Source organism: Moschus berezovskii, chromosome 4, assembly GCF_049115385.1.
Source record: "Moschus berezovskii isolate FMDL1 chromosome 4, NW_MosBer_1.0, whole genome shotgun sequence".
Taxonomy (NCBI): Eukaryota; Metazoa; Chordata; class Mammalia; order Artiodactyla; family Moschidae; genus Moschus; species Moschus berezovskii.
In genome coordinates, this window is record NC_142463.1 from 125,621,895 (window position 1) to 125,640,090 (window position 18,196).

Genomic DNA, 18,196 nt, shown 5'->3' on the forward strand with positions numbered 1-18,196 from the left:
CTTGAGCTCCATCTCCAGTTCCGAAAGGGACAACAGGAACTCGTTGGTGCAGTCCATGGCATGTCAGATCTCCAATCTTGTTAGAAGGGGAATCTCGGATTCCATTCGTGGCGTGGAATGTGATTTGGGTCTCATCTTGTGTTGAGTCAGTTTATCGTGTGCTCTTCTCCAGTGGGGACGGCTTAGTCAGGGATCTTTTTATATCGCGGAAAGGGTTTCAAGTACCCTTTCGAGTTTCAAGCGGTAATGGGTGATTTCTCTTTTTTTTTTTTGTAATTAATTTTTTATTGGAGGCAAATTATTTTACAATATTATATTGGTTGGTTTTGCCATACATTGATATGAATTTGCCCCGGGTTTACATAAGTTCCCCCTCCTGAACCCCCTCCCACCTCCCTCCTCCCTTTATCCTCCCTCTGGGTCATCCCTGCATGCCAGCCCTGAGCATCCTATAACATGCATTGACCCTGAACTAGTGATTCGTTTCACATATGACAACATACATGTTTCAATGCCATTCTCCCAAATCATCCCAACCTCACCCTCTCCCATAGAGTCCCAAAGACTGTTCTATACATCTGTGTCTCTTTTGCTGTCTCTTATACAGGGTTATCATTTGCATCTTTCTAAATTCCATATATATGTGTTAGTATACTGTATTGGTGTTTTTCTTTCTGGCTTACTTCACTCTGTATAATAGGCTCCAGTTTCATCCACCTCATTAGAACTTATTCAAATGTATTCTTTTTAATGGCTGAATAATACTCCATTGTGTATATGTACCAAAGCTTTCTTATCCAATCGTCTGCAGATGGACATCTAGGTTGCTTCCATGTGATTTCTCTTTAGACTCTACAGCAGAAATGTTCCGTATTTCGCTTTGAGGCTAGAATCTTATAGTTTATCTCGAGTTGCGGCTGGAAGCCTGGCTTCCATTTCGGGTTGTGACGGGGATCCAGGAACTCGCTCGTGGTGCCCCAGGGAAGTCAGGTCTCCTTTCTTTTGGAAAGGGTACTTCAGGAATTCTCTCGAGGCATTGAATGTCAATTGGGCCTCATCTAGAGATGATTCCATTAATTGTGTGCTCCTCTCCTGTGCAGACGGCTTAGTAAGGGTCCTGTTGGGTCACAGAAATTGTGTCCAGTACCCGTTCGAGTTTAAGCGGAAATGTGTGTTTTCTCTTGAGACTCTTCAGGGGAAATTTTCCTCATCAAACCTTGAATGCAGAATCTTTTGGTTTTCCTTGAGTGGCGGCAGGAAGATGGATTCCTTCTCCAGTTGCGACAGGGACATCAGGAACTTGCTCATGTAGTCACTTGCAAGTAAGGTCTCCTTTCGTTTTGGTAAGGGAACATCAGGATACTCTCCAGTTGTGGAATGTGAATAGGGCCTCATCTAAATTTGAGTCCATAAATTGTGTTCTAAACTTAAGCGGGGACAGTTATGTCAGGGAATGTCTTGAGTGGCATAAAGCGTGTCAAGTACACTTTCGAGTTTCCTGCGGGAATATCAGATTTCTCTAGAGACTCTGCAGGGTCAATTTTCCTCATCTCACCTTGAGTGCAAAATCTGGTGGTTTTCCTCGAGTTGCTGCGTGAAACTTGGGTTCCTTCTGGAGTTGCTACAGGGACCTCAGGAACTTGCTCGTGTAGACCCTGGGATGTTAGGTCTCCTTTCGTTTTGGTAGGGGAACATCGGAATTACTCTCGAGGCATGGAATGGGAATAGGGCCTCATCTAAAGTTGAGTCCATATATTGTTTTCTCATCTCAAGTGGGGACAGCTATGTCAGGGAATGTCTTGAGTCGCATAAATGGTGTCAAGAACCCGTTCGGATTTCTAGCGGGAATGTGGGATTTCCCTTGACCCTCTGCAGGGAAAATTTTCCTCATTTAACCTTGAGTGCCGAATCTTGTGGTTTTTCAGAGTTTCGCGGGAAGCTTGGATTCCTTCTGGAGTTGCGACAGGGACCTCAAGAACTCGCACTTGTAGTCCCTGGGAAGTCAGGTCTCCTTTCCTTATGGTAAGGGAACATCGGGATTTCTCTCGAGGCGTGGATTGGGAATAAGGCCTCATCTAAAGTTGAGTACATTATTTGTGTTCTCCTCTTAAGTGGGGACAGCTATGTCAGGGAATGTCTTGAGTCAGATAACGGGTGTCAAGTACACGTTCCCGCTTCAAGCGGGAATGTGGGATTTCTCTTGAGATTCTGCAGGGGAAATTTTCCTCATCTCACCTTGAGTGCAGAATCTTGGGTTTTCTCTCGAGTTGCAGGGGGTAGCTTGGTGTCCTTCTCGAGTTGCAACAGTGACCTCAGGTGTTCGCTCGTGTAGTCGCTGGGAAGTCAGGTCTCCTTTCGTTTTGGCAGGGGACATCAGGGTCACTCTCGAGGCGTGGAATGGGAATAGGGCCTCATCTAATGTTGAGTCCATAATCTGTGTTCTCCTCACAACTGGGGACAGCTATGTCAGGGAATGTCTTGAGTGGCATAAAGGATGTCAATTACACTTTCGAGTTTCAAGTGGGAATATCAGATTTATCTTGAGACTCGGCAGGGGCAATTTTCCTCGTCTCACCTTGAGTACAGAATCCTCTGGTTTTTCTCGCGCTGTGGCGGTAAGCTTGGGGTCGTTCTCGATTTGGACAAGGACCTCAGAATATTGCTCCTGTAGTCCCTGGGAAGTCAGGTCTCCTTTCGTTTCGGTAGGGGAACATCGGGATTACTCTCGAGGCATGGAATGGGAATAGGGCCTCATCTAAAGTTGAGTCCAATAATTGTGTTCCCTTCTCAATTGGGGACAGCTATATCACAGAATGTCTTGAGTGGCATAAAAGGTGTCAAGTACCCTTACGTGTTTCAAGCGGGAATTTGTGATTTCTCTTGAGACTCTGCAGGGGAAATTTTCCTCATCTCACCTTGAGTGTAGAATCTTGTGGTTTTTCTCGAGTTGCAGCGGGAAGCTTGTGGTCGTTCTCGAGTTGTGACGGGGACCTCAGGAAATCGCTCATGTAGTCCATATGTAGTCAGGTCTCCTTTTGTTTTCGTAGTCAAACATCGTTTTTACTCTCTATGCGAGGAATGGGAATAGGTCCTCATCTAAATTTGAGTCTATAAATTGTGTTCTCTTCTCAAGTGGGGACAGCTATGTCAGGGAATGTCTTGAGTCGCATAAAGGGTGACAATTGCCCGTTGGCGTTTCAAGCGGGAATGTCTGCTTTCTCTAGAGACTCTGCAGGGGCAATTTTGCTCATCTCACCTCGAGTGCAGAATCTTGTGGTTTTCCTCGAGTTGCAACAGGAAGCTTGGGTTCCTTCTGGAATTGCGACAGGGACCTCAGGAACTCGCTCGTGTAGACCCTGGGATGTTTGGTCTCCTGTCGTTTTGGTAGGGGAACATCGGGATTACTCTCGAGACATGGAATGGGAATAGGGCCTCATCTAAAGTTGAGTCCATAAATTGTGTTCTCATCTCAAGTGGGGAGAGTTATGTCAGGGAATGTCTTATGTTGCATAAATGGTGTCAAGTACCCGTTCGAGTTTCTAGCGTGAATGTGGGATTTCTCTTGACCCTCTACAGGGGAAATTTTCCTCATCTCACCTTGAGTGCAGAATCTTGTGGTTTTTCTCGAGTTGCAGTGGGAAGCTCGTGGTCCTTCTCGAGTTGTGACGGGGACCTCAGGAAATCGCTCATGTAGTCCATGGGTAGTCAGGTCTCCTTTCGTTTTGGTATGCAAACATCGTTATTACTCTCGATGCGTGGAATGGGAATAGGGCCTCATCTAAATTTGAGTCTATAAATTGTGTTCTCTTCTCAAGTGGTGACAGCTATGTCAGGGAATGTCTTGAGTCACATAAAGGTTGTCAAGTACACTTTCCTGTTACAACCCGGAATATAAGATTTCTCTTGAGACACTGCAGGGGAAATTTTCCTCATCTCACCTTGAGTGCAGAATCTTGGGATTTTTCTTGAGTTTCACGTGGCAGCTTGGGGTCCTTCTCGAATTACGACCGGGACCTCAGGAACTCGCTCGTGTAGTCCCTGGGAAGTCAGGTCTCCTTTCCTTATGGTAAGGGAACATCGAGATTACTCTCGAGGCATGGAATGGGAATAGGGCCTCATCTAAAATTGAGTCCATTAGTTGTGTTTTCATCTCAAGTGGGGACAGTTATGTCAGGGAATGTCTTGTGTTGCATAAATGGTGTCAATTACCCGTTCGAGTTTCTAGCGGGAATGTGGGATTTCTCTTGACCCTCTGCAGGGGCAATTTTCCTCATCTCACCTTGAGTGCAGAATCTTGTGGTTTCCCTCGAGTTGCGACAGGAAGCTTGGGTTCCTTCTGGAGTTGCGACAGGGACCTAAGGAAGTTGCTCGTGTAGTCCGTCGAAAGTCAGGTCCCCTTTCGTTTTGGTAGGGGAACATCGGGATTACTCTCGAGGCGTGGAATGGGAATAGGGCTTCATCTAAAGTTGAGTCCATAAATTGTGTTCTCCTCTCAATTGGAACAGCTATTTAAGGGAATGTCTTGAGTTGCATAAAGAGTATCAAGTGCACATTCTCGTTTCAAGCGGGAATGTGGGATTTCCCTTGACCCTCTGCAGGGCATATTTTCCTCATCTAACCTTGAGTGCAGAATCTTGTAGCTTCTCTAGAGTTTCACGGGAAGCTTGGGTCCTTCTCGAGTTTCGACAGGGACCTCAAGAACTCGCACTTGTAGTCCCTGGGAAGTAAGATCTCCTTTCCTTATGGTAAAGGAACATCGAGATTATTCTCGAGGTGTGGAATGGGAATAGGGCCTCATCTAAAGTTGAGTCCATAAATTATGTTCTCCTCTTAAGAGGGGACAGCTATGTCAGGGAATGTTTTTAGTGTCATAAAGAGTGTCAAGTACACTTTTCTGTTTCAACCGGGAATATCAGATTTCTCTTGAGACATTGCAGGGTAAATTTTCCTCGTCTCACCTTGAGTGCAGAATCTTGGGTTTTCTCTCGAGTTGCAGTGGGCACCTTGGGGTCCTTCTCGAGTTGCGACAGCAACCTCAGGAACTCGCTTGTGTAGTCTGTGGGAAGTCAGGTCCCCTTTGGTTATGGTAGGGGAACAACGGGGTTACTCTCGAGGCGTTGAATGGGAATAGGGTCTCATTTAATGTTGAGTCCATAAATTGTGTTCTCCTCTCAAGTGGGGACAGCTATGTCAGGGAATGTCTTGAGTGGCATAAAGGGTGTCAAGTACACTGTCGAGTTTCAAGTGGGAATGTCAGATTTTTCTTGAGACTCTGCAGGGGAAATTTTCCTCATCTCACCTTGAGTGCAGAATCTTGTGGTTTTTCTCGAGTTGTGGCGGGAAGCTTGAGGTCTTTCTCGATTTGGACAGGGACCTCAGCATATTGCTCCTGGAGTCCCTGGGAAGTCAGGTCTCCTTTCGTTTTGGTAGGGGAACATCGGGATTACTCTCGAGTCATGGAATGGCAATAGTGCCTCATCTAAAGTTGAGCACAATAATTGTGTTCTCTTCTCAAGTGGGGACAGCTATGTCAGGGAATGTCTTGAGTCGCATAAAAGTTGTCAAGTACCCGTAAGCATTTCAAGTGGAAATTTGTGATTTCTCTTGAGACTCTCCAGGGGAAATTTTGCTAATCTGACCTTGAGTGCATAATCTTGTGGTTTTTCTCAAGTTGCAGCGGGAAGCTTGTGGTCTTTCTCGAGTTGTGATGGGAGCCTCAGGAAATCGCTCATGTAATCCATGGTTAATCAGGTCTCCTTTCCTTTTGGTAGGCAAACATGGTTATTACTCTCGAGGCGTGGAATGGGAATAGGGCCTCATCTAAAGTTGAGTCTATAAATTGTGTTCTTTTCTCAAGTGGGGACACCTATGTCAGGGAATGTCTTGATTCGCATAAAGGATGACAAATACCCGTTCGCATTTCAAGCGTGAATGTCTGATTTCTCTTGAGACTCTGCAAGGGGAATTTTCCTCATCAAACCTTGAGTGCAGAATCTTTTGCTTTTCCTCGAGTGGCGGCGGGAAGATGCAGTCCTTCTCCAATTGCGACAGGGACATCAGGAACTCGCTCATGTAGTCCCTTGCAAGTCAGGTCTCTTTTCGTTTTGGAAGGGGAACATCAGGTTACTCTCAAGGCGTTTAATGTGAATACGGCCTCATCTAAATTTGAGTCCATAAATTGTGTTCTAAACTTAAGTGGGGACAGCTATATCAGGGAATGTCTTGAGGGGCATAAGGCGTGTCAAGTACACTTTCGAGTTTCCTGCGGGAATATCAGATTTCTCTTGAGACTCTACAGGGGCAATTTTCTTCGTCTCACCTTGAGTGCAAAATTTTGTGGTTTCCCTCGAGTTGAGGCAGGAAGCTTGGTTTCCGTCCAGAGTTGTGACATGGACCTGAGGAGCTCACTCGTGTAGTCCCTGGGATGTTAGGTCTCCTTTCGTTTTGGTAGGGAAACATCGTGATTACTCTCGAGGCATGGAATGGGAATAGGGCCTCATCTAAAGTTGAGTCCATATTGTGTTCTCCTCTCAATTGGGGACAGCTATTTCAGTGAATGTCTTGAGTCGCATAAAGGGTATCAACTACACGTTCACGTTTCAAGTGGGAATGTGGGATTTCCCTTGACCCTCTGCAGGGGAAATTTTCGTCATCTCACCTTGAGTGCAGAATTTTGTGGTTTTTCTAGAGTTTCGCGGGAAGATTTGGTCCTTCTCGAGTTGCAACAGGGACCTCAAAAACTTGCACTTGTAGTCCCTGGGAAGTCAGGTCTCCTTTCCTTATGGTAAGGGAACATCGGGATTACTCTTGAGGCGTGGATTGGGAATAGGGCCTCATCCAAAGTTGAGTCCATATGTTGTGTTCTCCTCTTAAGTTGGGACAGCTATGTCATGGAATGTTTTTAGTGTCATAAATGGTGTCAAGTACACTTTCCTGTTTCAACCGGGAATATCAGATTTCTCTTGAGACACTGTAGGGGAAATTTTCCTCATCTCACTTTGAATGCAGAATCTTGGGTTTTCTCTCGAATTGCAGGGGGCACCTTGGGGTCCTTCTTGAGTTGAGACAGCGACCTCAGGAATTCGCTCGTGTTGCCCCAGGAAAGTCAGGTCTCCTTTCGTGTTGGAAGGGATACTTCGGGATTATTCTCAAGGCATGGAAATTGAATTGGAAATAATCTAGTGATGAGTCTGTAAATTCTGTGCTCCTCTCCCTTAGGGACGGCTTTTTCAGGGAACTTTTATGGTTGCAGAAATGGTGTCATGTACCCATTCGAGTTTCAAGCGGGAGTGTGTCATTTCCCTTGAGACTCTACAGCAGAAAATTCCTCATCTCGCGTTGATGGTGGAATCTCGTGGTTTTTATCGAGTTGCTTCAGGAAGCTGGTAATCCTTCTCGAGTAGCGACAGGCCCTCAAGAACTCGCTTGTGTAGTCCCTGGGAAGTCAGGTCTACTTTGGTTGTGGTAGGGGAACATCAGGATTACTCTCGAGCCATGGAATGGGAATAGGGCCTCATCTAAAGTTTAGTCCGTAAATTGTGTTCTCCTCTCAAGTGGGGACAGCTATGTCAGGGAATGTCTTGAGTTGCATAAAGGGTATCAAGTACCCATTCGAGTTTCAAGCGGGAATGTGGGATTTCACTTGAAACTTTGCAGGGGAAATTTTCCTCATCCCACCTTAATTGCAGAATCTTGTGGTTTTTCTTGAGTTGAGGCGGGATGCTTGGTGTCCTTTTCGAGTTGTGACAGGGACCTCAGTAACTAGCTTGTGTAGTCCCTGGAAGTCAGGTCTCCTTTCGTGTTGGAAGGGAAACTTCGGGGTTACCCTCGAGGCGTGGAATGGGAATTGGAAATCATATAGAGATGAGTCCGGGAAAGGTGTTCTCCTCTCCAGTAGGGATGGCTTATTCTGGGAAATTTTATAGTTGCAGAAAGGACGTCAAGTACCCGTTCAAATTTCAAGCAGGAATGAGCGATTTCCCTTGAGACTCTGCAGCAGAAATTTCCTCATCTCACACTGATGGGGGTATCTCGTGGTTTTTATTGAGTGGCGGCGGGAAGTTTGGGCTCCTTCTCGAGTTGCGACGGTGACCTCAGGAATTCGCTCGTGTTGTCACAGGGACGTCAGGTGTCCAGTCTTGTTGGAAGCGGAACCTCGGGTTTCCGCTCATGGCGTGCAATTCTATTTGGGTCTCATCTTGTCTTCAGTCCGTTAACTGTGTGCTCCTCTCCAGTGGGGACGGCTTAGTCAGGGAACTTCTTGTGTTGCAGAAAGGGTTTCAAGTACCCTTTCGAGTTTGAAGTGGGAATGTGTGATTTCACTTGAGCCTATGCAGCAGAAATGTGCCTCATCTAGCATTGAGGGGATAATCTTGTGGTTTTTCTTGAGTGCGGCTGTAATATTGAGGTCCCTTTCGGGTTGTGACGGGGATCTCGAGAACTCGGGCGTGTTGCCCCAGGGAAGTCAGGTCTCCTTTCCTGTTGGAAAAGGTACTTTGGGATTTCTCTCGAGGTGTGGAATGTGAATTGGGCCTCATCTAGCGATGAGTCCGTTAATTGTGTGCTCCTCTCCAGTGGGGACTGCTTAGTAAGGGTACTTTTTGTTTTGCAGAAATGGTGTCAAGTACCCGTTCGAGTTTAAGCGAGAATGAGGGATTTCTCTTGAGACTCTGCATGCGAAATTTTGCTCTTCTCACCTTGAGTGCAAAATCTTGTCGTTTTTCTCGAGTTGCGGTGGGAAGCTTGGGCTCCTTCTCGAGTTGCGAAGGGGACCTCAGGACCTCGCTCGTGTAGTCCCTGGGAAGTCAGGTCTCCTTTCGTTTCGGAAGGGGAACTTTCGGATTATTCTCGAGACATGGAATGGGAATAGGGCCTCATCTAAAGTTGAGTGCCTAAATTATGTTCTCCTCTCAAGTGAGAACAGTTATGTCAGGGAGTGAATTGTGTCACGTAAAGGGTGTCAAGTACCCGTTTGAGTTTCAAGCGGGAATCTGGGATTTCTCTTGAGACTCTGCAGGGTAAAATTGCCTCATCTCACCTTGAGTGCACAATCTTGTGGTTTTTCTCGAGTTGCGGTGGGAAGCTTGGGATCCTTCTCGAGTTGCAAGGGGGACCTCAGGAACTTGCTCGTCTTGCCCCAGGGAAGTTAGGTCTGCTTTCGTGTTGGAAGGGAAACTTCGGGATTATTCTCGAGGCGTAGACTGGCAATTGGAAGTCATCTAGAGATGATTCCGTTAATTGTGTGCTCCTCTCCAGTGGAGGCGGCTTAGTCACTTATCTTTTTTTTTTTTAAATGTCAGTTGGATTTATTATATAGCAGTACAATCATGCTGTTATTAATGATTATTTTCTTAGATCATGCGTAGTTCATATACATTGCTTCATTTAATTCTCATGGTAGTCCTTGAGGAGAATGCTTTTATTCCAGATGAGGAGGCTGAGGCGCAGAGAGGTTGAACACATGCCCACATCCCCAAATGGGAAATGGTGGCTGCACATCAGCTGCGCAGCCTCCTGTGGCCCTTCAGGGCTCCTCTCCAGCTACTGCCATTTAGACTGAGCTTTCACTGTCTCAGTCAGCCCCTCCTTGCAGGATGGCCTTAGGCCCACAACCTCCTGACTCAGCTGTACTGTCTGGCTCTGCTTGGAAGTGTCAGCTTTCCTCAATTATTATTTTTTTCTTTGAAAATTGCTCCCTTGCTAAAATATAATTTTTTATTAAAATATATATATATTATTATTATTGAAGTATAGTTGACTTACAGTGTTTCATAGCAAGGTGAATAGAAAGGTGATTCAGTTATACATATACACATATATAATTTTTCAGATTATTTTCCAATTTAGCTTATTACAAGATATTGACTATAGTTCCCTGTGCTATACAGTAAAACTTTGTTGCTTGTGGCGTATGTATTTTTTTATTTTTCTACAGTTCATAACTTTTATAAATAAAATAAATTAAATGTACAGTGAATAAGTTCTCTGAAATATTTCAATATTTCTGCAGGTTTAGTAACATCGTAAAATACATTTCAACTAAAATTCACAAATCTAAAAACCTGTTAGGCATTTTTAGGCGTTTTAAGATGGAAATGATGTTACATCGTAATATGCCAATTACAAATAGTACTTCAAATAGCAAATACTACAGTTTGTCCCAAACTTTAAAAACTATTCATGAACTCAACACTGAACTATTGATGGCTATGAGAATTGTTTCCTAGCCTTTTTGAAAATTTCAACCCATTTACGTTTAAGGTAATTATTGATAAGTACGATCCCGTAGCCATTTTCTTTATTGCTTTGGGTTCAAGTTTATACACTCTTTCTGTGTTTCCTGTCTATAGAAGATCCTTTAGCATTTGTTGGAGAGCTGGTTTGGTGATGCTGAATTCCCTCAGCTTTTGCTTGTCTGTAAAGCTTTTGATTTCTCCTTCATATTTGAATGAGATCCTTGCTGGGTATAGTAATCTGGGCTGTAGGGTATTTTCTTTCATCACTTTAAGTATGTCTTGCCACTCCCTTCTTGCCTGAAGAGTTTCTGTTGAAAGATCAGCTGTTATCCTTATGGGAATCCCCTTATGTGTTATTTGCTGCTTTTCCCTTGCTCCTTTTAATGTTTGTTCTTTGTGTTTAATCTTTGTTAATGTGATTAATATGTGTCTTGGAGTATTTCGCCTTGGGTTTATCCTGTTGGGGACTCTCTGGGTTTCTTGGACTTGGGTGATTATTTCTTTCCCCATTTTAGGGAAGTTTTCAACTATTATCTCCTCAAGTATTCTCTCATGGTCTTTCTTTTTGTCTTCTTCTTCTGGGACTCCTATGATTCGAATGTTGGAGCGTTTAACATTGTCCCAGAGGTCTCTAATATTGTCCTCATTTCTTTTAATTCGTTTTTCTTTTTTCCTCTCTGTTTCATTTATTTCTACAATTCTATCTTCTAGTTCGCTTATCCTGTCTTCTGCCTCTGTTATTCTACTGTTTGTTCCCTCCAGAGTGTTTCTGATCTCATCTACTGCATTATTCATTGTATATTGACTCTTTTTCATTTCTTCTAAGTCATTAAATCTTTCTTCCATCTTCTCAATCCTTTTCTCCAGCTTATTTATCTGTAACTCCATTTTGCTTTCAAGATTTTGAATCATTTTCACCATCAAAATTTGAAATTCTTTATCAGGTAAATTCCCTATATCTTCTTCTTTTGTTTGTGTTGGTGGGCAATTATCTTGTTCCTTTACTTGCTGGGTATTTCTCTGCCTCTTCATCTTGCTTATATTGCTTTGCTTGGGGTGGCCTTTCCCTCTTCTTGCAGTTTGTGGAGTTCTCTTTATTATGTAGTTTCTTCGCTGTGTGTAGGGTTGGACGGGTGACTTGTCCGGGTTCCCTGGTTAGGGAAGCATGTGTTGGTGTTCTGGTGGGTGGAGCTGGATTTATTCTCTCTCCTTAAGAAGACAATGGGCTGCTTTTCTGGGAGCCTGATGTCCTCTGCCAGTATTCAGAAGTTGTTTTGTGGACTTTACTCCGTGTTCAAATGTTCTTTTGATGAATTTGTGGGGGAGAAAGTGGTCTTGCCGTCTTATCCCTCCGCCATCTTGTTCCTTCCTCCCCAGAACACTGGATTCTTATATTCCACTTGGTCGTGGAATATCTCTTCCCAGCTGCTCCAGCGAGGCGCAGCCGCTGTACCTTACCTTGGACGAGGGGTATCTCCTCAAGGCCGCGCCTCCTGCTTTGAATGTAGATCAGCTCCTCTCGGCCCTCCGGTGCCCAAGCAGCCACCGCCTCCTGAACGTGGTACAGCTCCTCTCGGCCCAGTCACTTATCTTTTTGTGTCGCAGAAAGGGTTTCAATTACCCTTTCGCATTTCAACCGGGATTGTGTGATTTCTCTTGAGACTATGCAGTGGAAATGTTCCTTATCTCTCACTGAGGGGAGAGTCTTGTGTTTTTTCTCGAGTTTCGGCTGGAAACTTGGGGTCCTTTTCGGGTTGCAATGGGGACCTTAGAAAGTGGTTCGTTTTGCCCTAGGGAAATCAGGTCTCCTTTCCTGTTGGAAAGGGAACTTCGGGATTACTATGGAGTGGAATGTGAATTAGGCCTCATCTAGAGATGAATCTGTTAATTGTTTGCATCTATCCAGTGGGGACGGCTTAGTAAGGGACCTTTTTACGTCACAGAAATGGTGTCAAGTACACATTTGAGTTTAAGGGGGAATGTGGGATTTCTCTTGAGACTCTGCAGGGGAAATTTTCCTCATCTCACTTTGAGTGAAGAATCTTGTGGTTTTTCTCGGTTTGCAGCAGGAAGCTTCAGGTCCTCCTCGAGTTGCGAAGGGGACCTCAGGAACTCGCTCGTGTTGCCCCAGGGAAGTCAGGTCTCCTTTCGTGTTGGAAGGGAAACTTCGGGATTATTCTAGAGGCGTGGAATGGCAATTGGAAATCATCTAGTGATGAGTCCATATATTGTGTGCTCCTATCCAGTAGTGACGGCTTAGTCAGGGAAATTTTATTGTTGCAGAAAGGGTGTAAAGTACCCTTTTGAATTTCAAGCGGGAATGTTTGATTTCCTTGAGACACTGCAGCAGAATATTCCTCATTTAGCATTGATGTCAGAAACTCGTGGTTTTATCGAGTTGCAGCGGGAAGTTATTATCCTTCTCGAGTTGTGACAGTGACCTCAGAACCTATCTCTTTCAACTTCAGGAAGGTCAGGGCACTTTTCTTGTTGCAAGGAGAGGTTCGGCATTACACTCGAGGCTTAGAATGGGAATAGGGCCTCATCTAAAATTGAGTCCATAAATTGTGTTCTCCTCTCCAGTGGGGACAGCTATGTCAAGGTGTGTCTTGAGTTGCATATAGTGTGTCAAGTCCCGGTTCAAGTTTCGAGAAGGAATGTGGAATTTCTTTCGAGATTCTGCATGGGAAATTTTCCTTATCCCACCCTGAGTGCAGAATCTTGTGGTTTTTCACGAGTTGTGGCGGGAAGCTTGGGCTCCTTCTCGAGTTGCAACGGGGACCTCAGGAACTCTCTTGTGTATTCTCTGGGACGTCAGGTCTCCTTTCCTTATTGTAGGGGAACTTCGGGATTACACTCGAGGCTTGGAATGGGAATAGGGCCTCATCTAAAGTTGAGTCCATAAATAGTGTTCTCTTCTCAAGTGGGGACTTCAATGTCAGGGAATGTCTGTGTCCCAAAAAGGGTGTGAAGTACCAGTTCGCATTTCAAGCGGGAATGTGGGATTTCTCTTGAGACTATTAATGGGAAATTTTCCTCATCAAACCTTGAGTGCAGAATCATTTTGGTTTTTCTCAAGTTGCGGCTGGAAGCTTGGGCACATTCTAGATTGCAACGGGGACTTCAGGAACTCCCTCGTGTTTCCCCAGGGATATCAGGTCTCCAATCGTCTTGGAAGGGGAACCTCGGTATTCGGCTGGTTGCGTGGAATGTGATTTGGGTCTCATTTTGTGTTGAGTTCCTTAATTTTGTGCTCCTTTCCAGTGGGGACGGCTTAGTCAGGGAACATTTGGTGTCACAGAAAGGGTTTCAAGTACCCTTTCGAGATTCAAGCGGGAATGTGTGATTTCTCTTGAGACTCTGCAGGAGAAATGTTCCTCATCTAGCATTGAGGGGAGAATCTTGTGGTTTTTCTCGAGTTGCGGCTGGAAAATGGGTTCCCTTTCAGGTTGCAGCGCTGATTGCAGGTACTCGCTCATGTAGCCCCAGGGAAGTCAAGTCTCCTTTCCTTTTGGAAAGGGTACTTTGGGATTTCTCTCGAGGCGTGGAGGGTGAATAGTGCTTCATATAGGGATGAGTCCCTAATGTGTGTACTCCTCTCCAGTAGGGATGGCTTAGTCAGGGAACTTTTTTTGTTGCAAAAATATGTCAAGTACCAGTTCGAATTTCAAGTGGGAATGTGGGATTTCCCTTGAGACTCTGCAGCAGAAAATTCCTCACCTCGCATTGATGTGGGAATCTCTTGGTTTTTATTGTGTTGCGGTGGGAAGATTGTAGTCCCTCTCGGGTTGCAACAGTGACTTCGGAACCTAGCACTTTTTACTTCAGGGAGGTCAGGTCACCTTTCTTGTTGCAAGGAGAGCTTCGGAATTACACTCGAGGCATACAATTGGAATAGGGCCTCATCTAAAATTGAGCCCATTAATTGTGTTCTCCTCTCTAGTGGGCCAGCTATTACAAGGAATGTCTTGGGTCGCATATAGTGTGTCAAAACCCGGTTCGAGTTTAAAGTGGGAATGAGGGATATCTCATGAGAATCTGCATGGGAAATGTTCGTCATCTTACCTTGAGTGCAGAATCTTGTGGCTTTTCTAGAGTTGTGGCCGGATGCTTGGGCTCCTCGAATTGCGACGGGGACCTCAGGAAATCGCTCATGTTGTCCCAGGGACGTCAGGTCTCCAATCGTGTTGGAAGTGGAACCTCGGGAAACTGCTCGTGGCGTGGAATGTGATTTGGGTCTCATCTTTTGTTGAGTCCTTTATTTGTGTGCTCCTCTCCACTGGGGACGGCTTAGTCAGGGAACATTTTGTGTTGCAGAAAGGGTTTCAAGTACCCTTTCGAGATTCAAGCGGGAATGTGTGATTTCTCTTGAGACTCTGCTGCAGAAATGTTCCTCATCTCGGATTGAGGGGAGAATCTTGTGGATTTTCTCGAGTTGCGGCTGGAAGCTTGGGGTCCTTTTCAGGTTGCGAGGGGGATCGCAGGAACTCACTCGTGTTGCCCCAGGGATGTCAGGTCTACTTTCCTGTTGGAAAGGGTACTTCGGGATTTCTCTCGAGGCGTCATATATGAATTAGTCCTCATCTACACAGGATTCCGTTAATTGTGTGCTCTTCTCCAGTGAGGACTTCTTAGTAAGGGTCCTTTTTGTGTTGCAGAAATGGTTCTATCTACCCGTTCTGGTTTAAGGGGTATTGTGGGATTCCTCTTGAGACTCATCAGGGGAAATTTTCCTCATCTCACCTTGAGTGCAGAATCTTGTGTTTTTTCTCCAGTTGCAGCGGTAAGCTTTGGCTCCTTCTTGAGTTGCGGCGGGGAACTCAGGACCTTGCACGTTTTGCCCCAGGGAAGTCAGTTCTCCTTTCGTGTTGGAAGGGAAACTTCGGGGTTATTCTCGAGGCGTGGAATGGGAATTGGAATTCATCTAGAGATGAGTCTCTAAATTGTGTGCTCCTCTCCAGTAGGGACAGCATAGTCAGGGAACTTTTATTGTTGCAGAAAGGGTGTGAAGAATACGTTCGAATTTCAAGCGGGAATGTGGGATTTCCCTTGAGACTCTGCAGCAAAAAATTCCTCATCTCCCATTGATGGGGAAATCACGTGGTTTTTATCGAGTTGCCTCGGGCTCCTTCTCTACATGCGACGGGGACCTCAGGAAATTAATCGTGTTGTCCCAGGGTCGTAATGTCTCCAATCGTGCTGGAAGGGGAACCTCGGGAATCCGCTCGTGACGTGAAATGTGATTTGGGTCTCATCATGTGTTGAGTCCGTGGATTATTTGCACCTCTTCACTGGGGATGGCTTAGTCACGGACTTTTCGGTGTCACAGAAAAGGTTTGAAGTAACCTTTCAAGATTCAAGTGGGAATATGCGATTTCTCTTGAGACTCTGCAGCAGAAATTTTCCTCATCTCCCAATGAGGGGAGAATCATGTAGTTTTTCTCGAATTGCAATTGGAGTTTGCAGTCCCTTTAGGGTTGCGACGGGGATCACAGGAAATCGCTCGTGTTGCCCCAGCGATGTCAGGTCTCCTTTCCTGTTGCAAAGGGTACTTCGGGATTTCTCTCGAGGCATGGAATGTGAATTGGGCCTCATCTAGAGATGAGTCCGTTAATTGTGTGCTCCTCTCCAGTGGGGACGGCTTAGTAAGGGTCGTTTTTGTGTCGCAGAAATGGTGTCAAGTACCCATTCGAGTTTAAGCGGGAATGTGGGATTTCTCTTGAGGCTCTGCACGGGAAAATTTCCTCATCTCACCTTGAGTGCAGAATCTTGTGGTTTTTCTCAAGTTGCGGCGAGAACTTGGGACCTTCTCGAGTTGCAATGGGGACCTCAGTAACTCACTCATGTTGCCCCAGGGAAGTCAGGTCTCCTTTCGTGTTGGAAGGGAAACTTCGGGATTGTTCTCAATGCGTGGAATGGCAATTGGTATTCATCTAGTAATGAGTCCGTAAAATGAGTGCTCCTCCCAGTACGGATGGCTTAGTCAGGGAATTTTTTTGTTGTTGCAGAAAGGGTGTCAAGTACCCGTTCGAATTTCAAGCCGGAATGTGGGATTTCCCTTGAGACTCTGCAGCAGATAATTCCTCATCTCGCATTGATGGGGGAATCTCGTGGTTTTTTTCGTGTTGCGGCGGGAAGCTTGTAGTCCCTCTCGAGTTGCGACAGTGACCTCAGAACCTATCTCTTTTTATTTCTGGGAGTTCAGGTCACCTTTCTTGTTGCAAGGAGAGCTTCGTGATTACACACGAGGAATAGAATGGGAATAGGGCCTCATCTAAAATTGAGTACATAAACTGTGTTCTCCTCTCCAGTGGGGAGAGCTATGTCAGGGAATGTCTTGAGTGGCATAAAGGGTGTCAAGTGCCCATTTGAAATACATGCGGGGATAGGGGTTTCTCTTGAGACTCTGCAGGGGAAATTTTCCTCATCTCACCTTGAGTGTAAAATCTTGTGCTTTTTCTAGAGTTGTGGCGGGAACCTTGGGGTCCTTCTCGAGTTCCAACAGGGACCTCAGGAACTCGCTCATGTAGTCCCTTGCAAGTCAGGTCTCCTTTCATTTTGGTAGGGGAATATCAGGAACACTCTTGAGGCATCAAATGGGAAAAGCCCTCATCTAAAGTTGAGTCCATAAATTGTGTTCTCCTCTCAAAAAGGGACAGCAATGTCAAGGAATGACTTGATTCGCATAAAGGGTGACAAGTACCCGTTCGCATTTCCAACGGGAATGTGTGATTTCTCTTAGAAACTGCATGCGAAATATTCCTCATCAAACCTTGAGTTTAGAATCTTGTGATTTTTCTCGAGTTGCGGCTGAAGCTTGGGGTCCTTCTCGAGTTGCGACAGGGATCTCAGGTACTCCCTCCTGTAGTCCCTGGGAAGTCAAATCTCCTTTCGTTTTGGTAGGGGAACATCAGGATTACTCTGAAGGCATGGAATGGGAATAGGGCCTCATCTAAACTTGAGTGCATAAATTGTGTTCTCCTCTCAAGTGGGGACAGCATGTCAGGGAATGTTTTGAGTAGCATAAAGGGTGTCAAATATTCGTTCGCGTTTCATGAGGGAATGTGGGATTTCTGTTGAGACTCTACATGGGAAATTTTCATCATCTCACCTTGAATGCACAATATTTTGGTTTATCTCGAGTTGCGGCAGGAAGCTTGGGGTCCTTCTCGAATTGAGACAGGGACCTCAGAAACTCGCTTGTTTAGTCCCTGGGAAGTCAGGTCTTCTTTCCTTTTGGTAGGGGAACATCGGGATTACTCTCGAGGTGTGGAAAGGGAATAGGGCCTCATCGAAAGTTGAGTCCATAAATTGTGTTCTCCACTTAAGTGTGGACAGCTATATAAGGGAATGTCTTGAATCACATAAAGTGTGAAAAATACCCGTTCGCATTTCAAGGGGGAATGTGGGATTTTACCTGAGACTCTTCAGGGGAAATTTTCCTCAACTCACCTTGAGTGAAGTATCTTGTTGCTTACCTTGATTTTCCACGGGAAGCTTGGGGTCCTTCTCGAGTTGCGAAAGAGACCACAGGGACTCGCTCATGTAGTACCTTGCAAGTCAGGCCTCCTGTCGTTTGGGTAGGGGAACATCAGGTTTACACTCGAGGTGTGGAAAAGGAATAGGGCCTAATCTAATGTTGAGTCCATAAATTGTGTTCTCCACTCTAGTGGGGACAGCTACGTCAGGGAATATCTTGAGTCGCATAAAGGGTGTCAAGTGCCCATTCGAGTCTCAGGTGGGATTGTGGGATTTCTCTTGAGAATCTGCAGGGGAAATTTTCCTCATCTCACCTTGAGTGCACAATCTTGTGGTTTTTCTCGAGTTGCGGCGGGAAGCTTGGGATCTTTCTCGAGTTGCCACAGGGACCTCAGGAACTCGCTTGTGTATTCCCTGGGAAGTCAGGTCTCCTTTCATTTTGTTAGGGGAACATCAGGATTACTCTCGAGGTGTGGAATGGG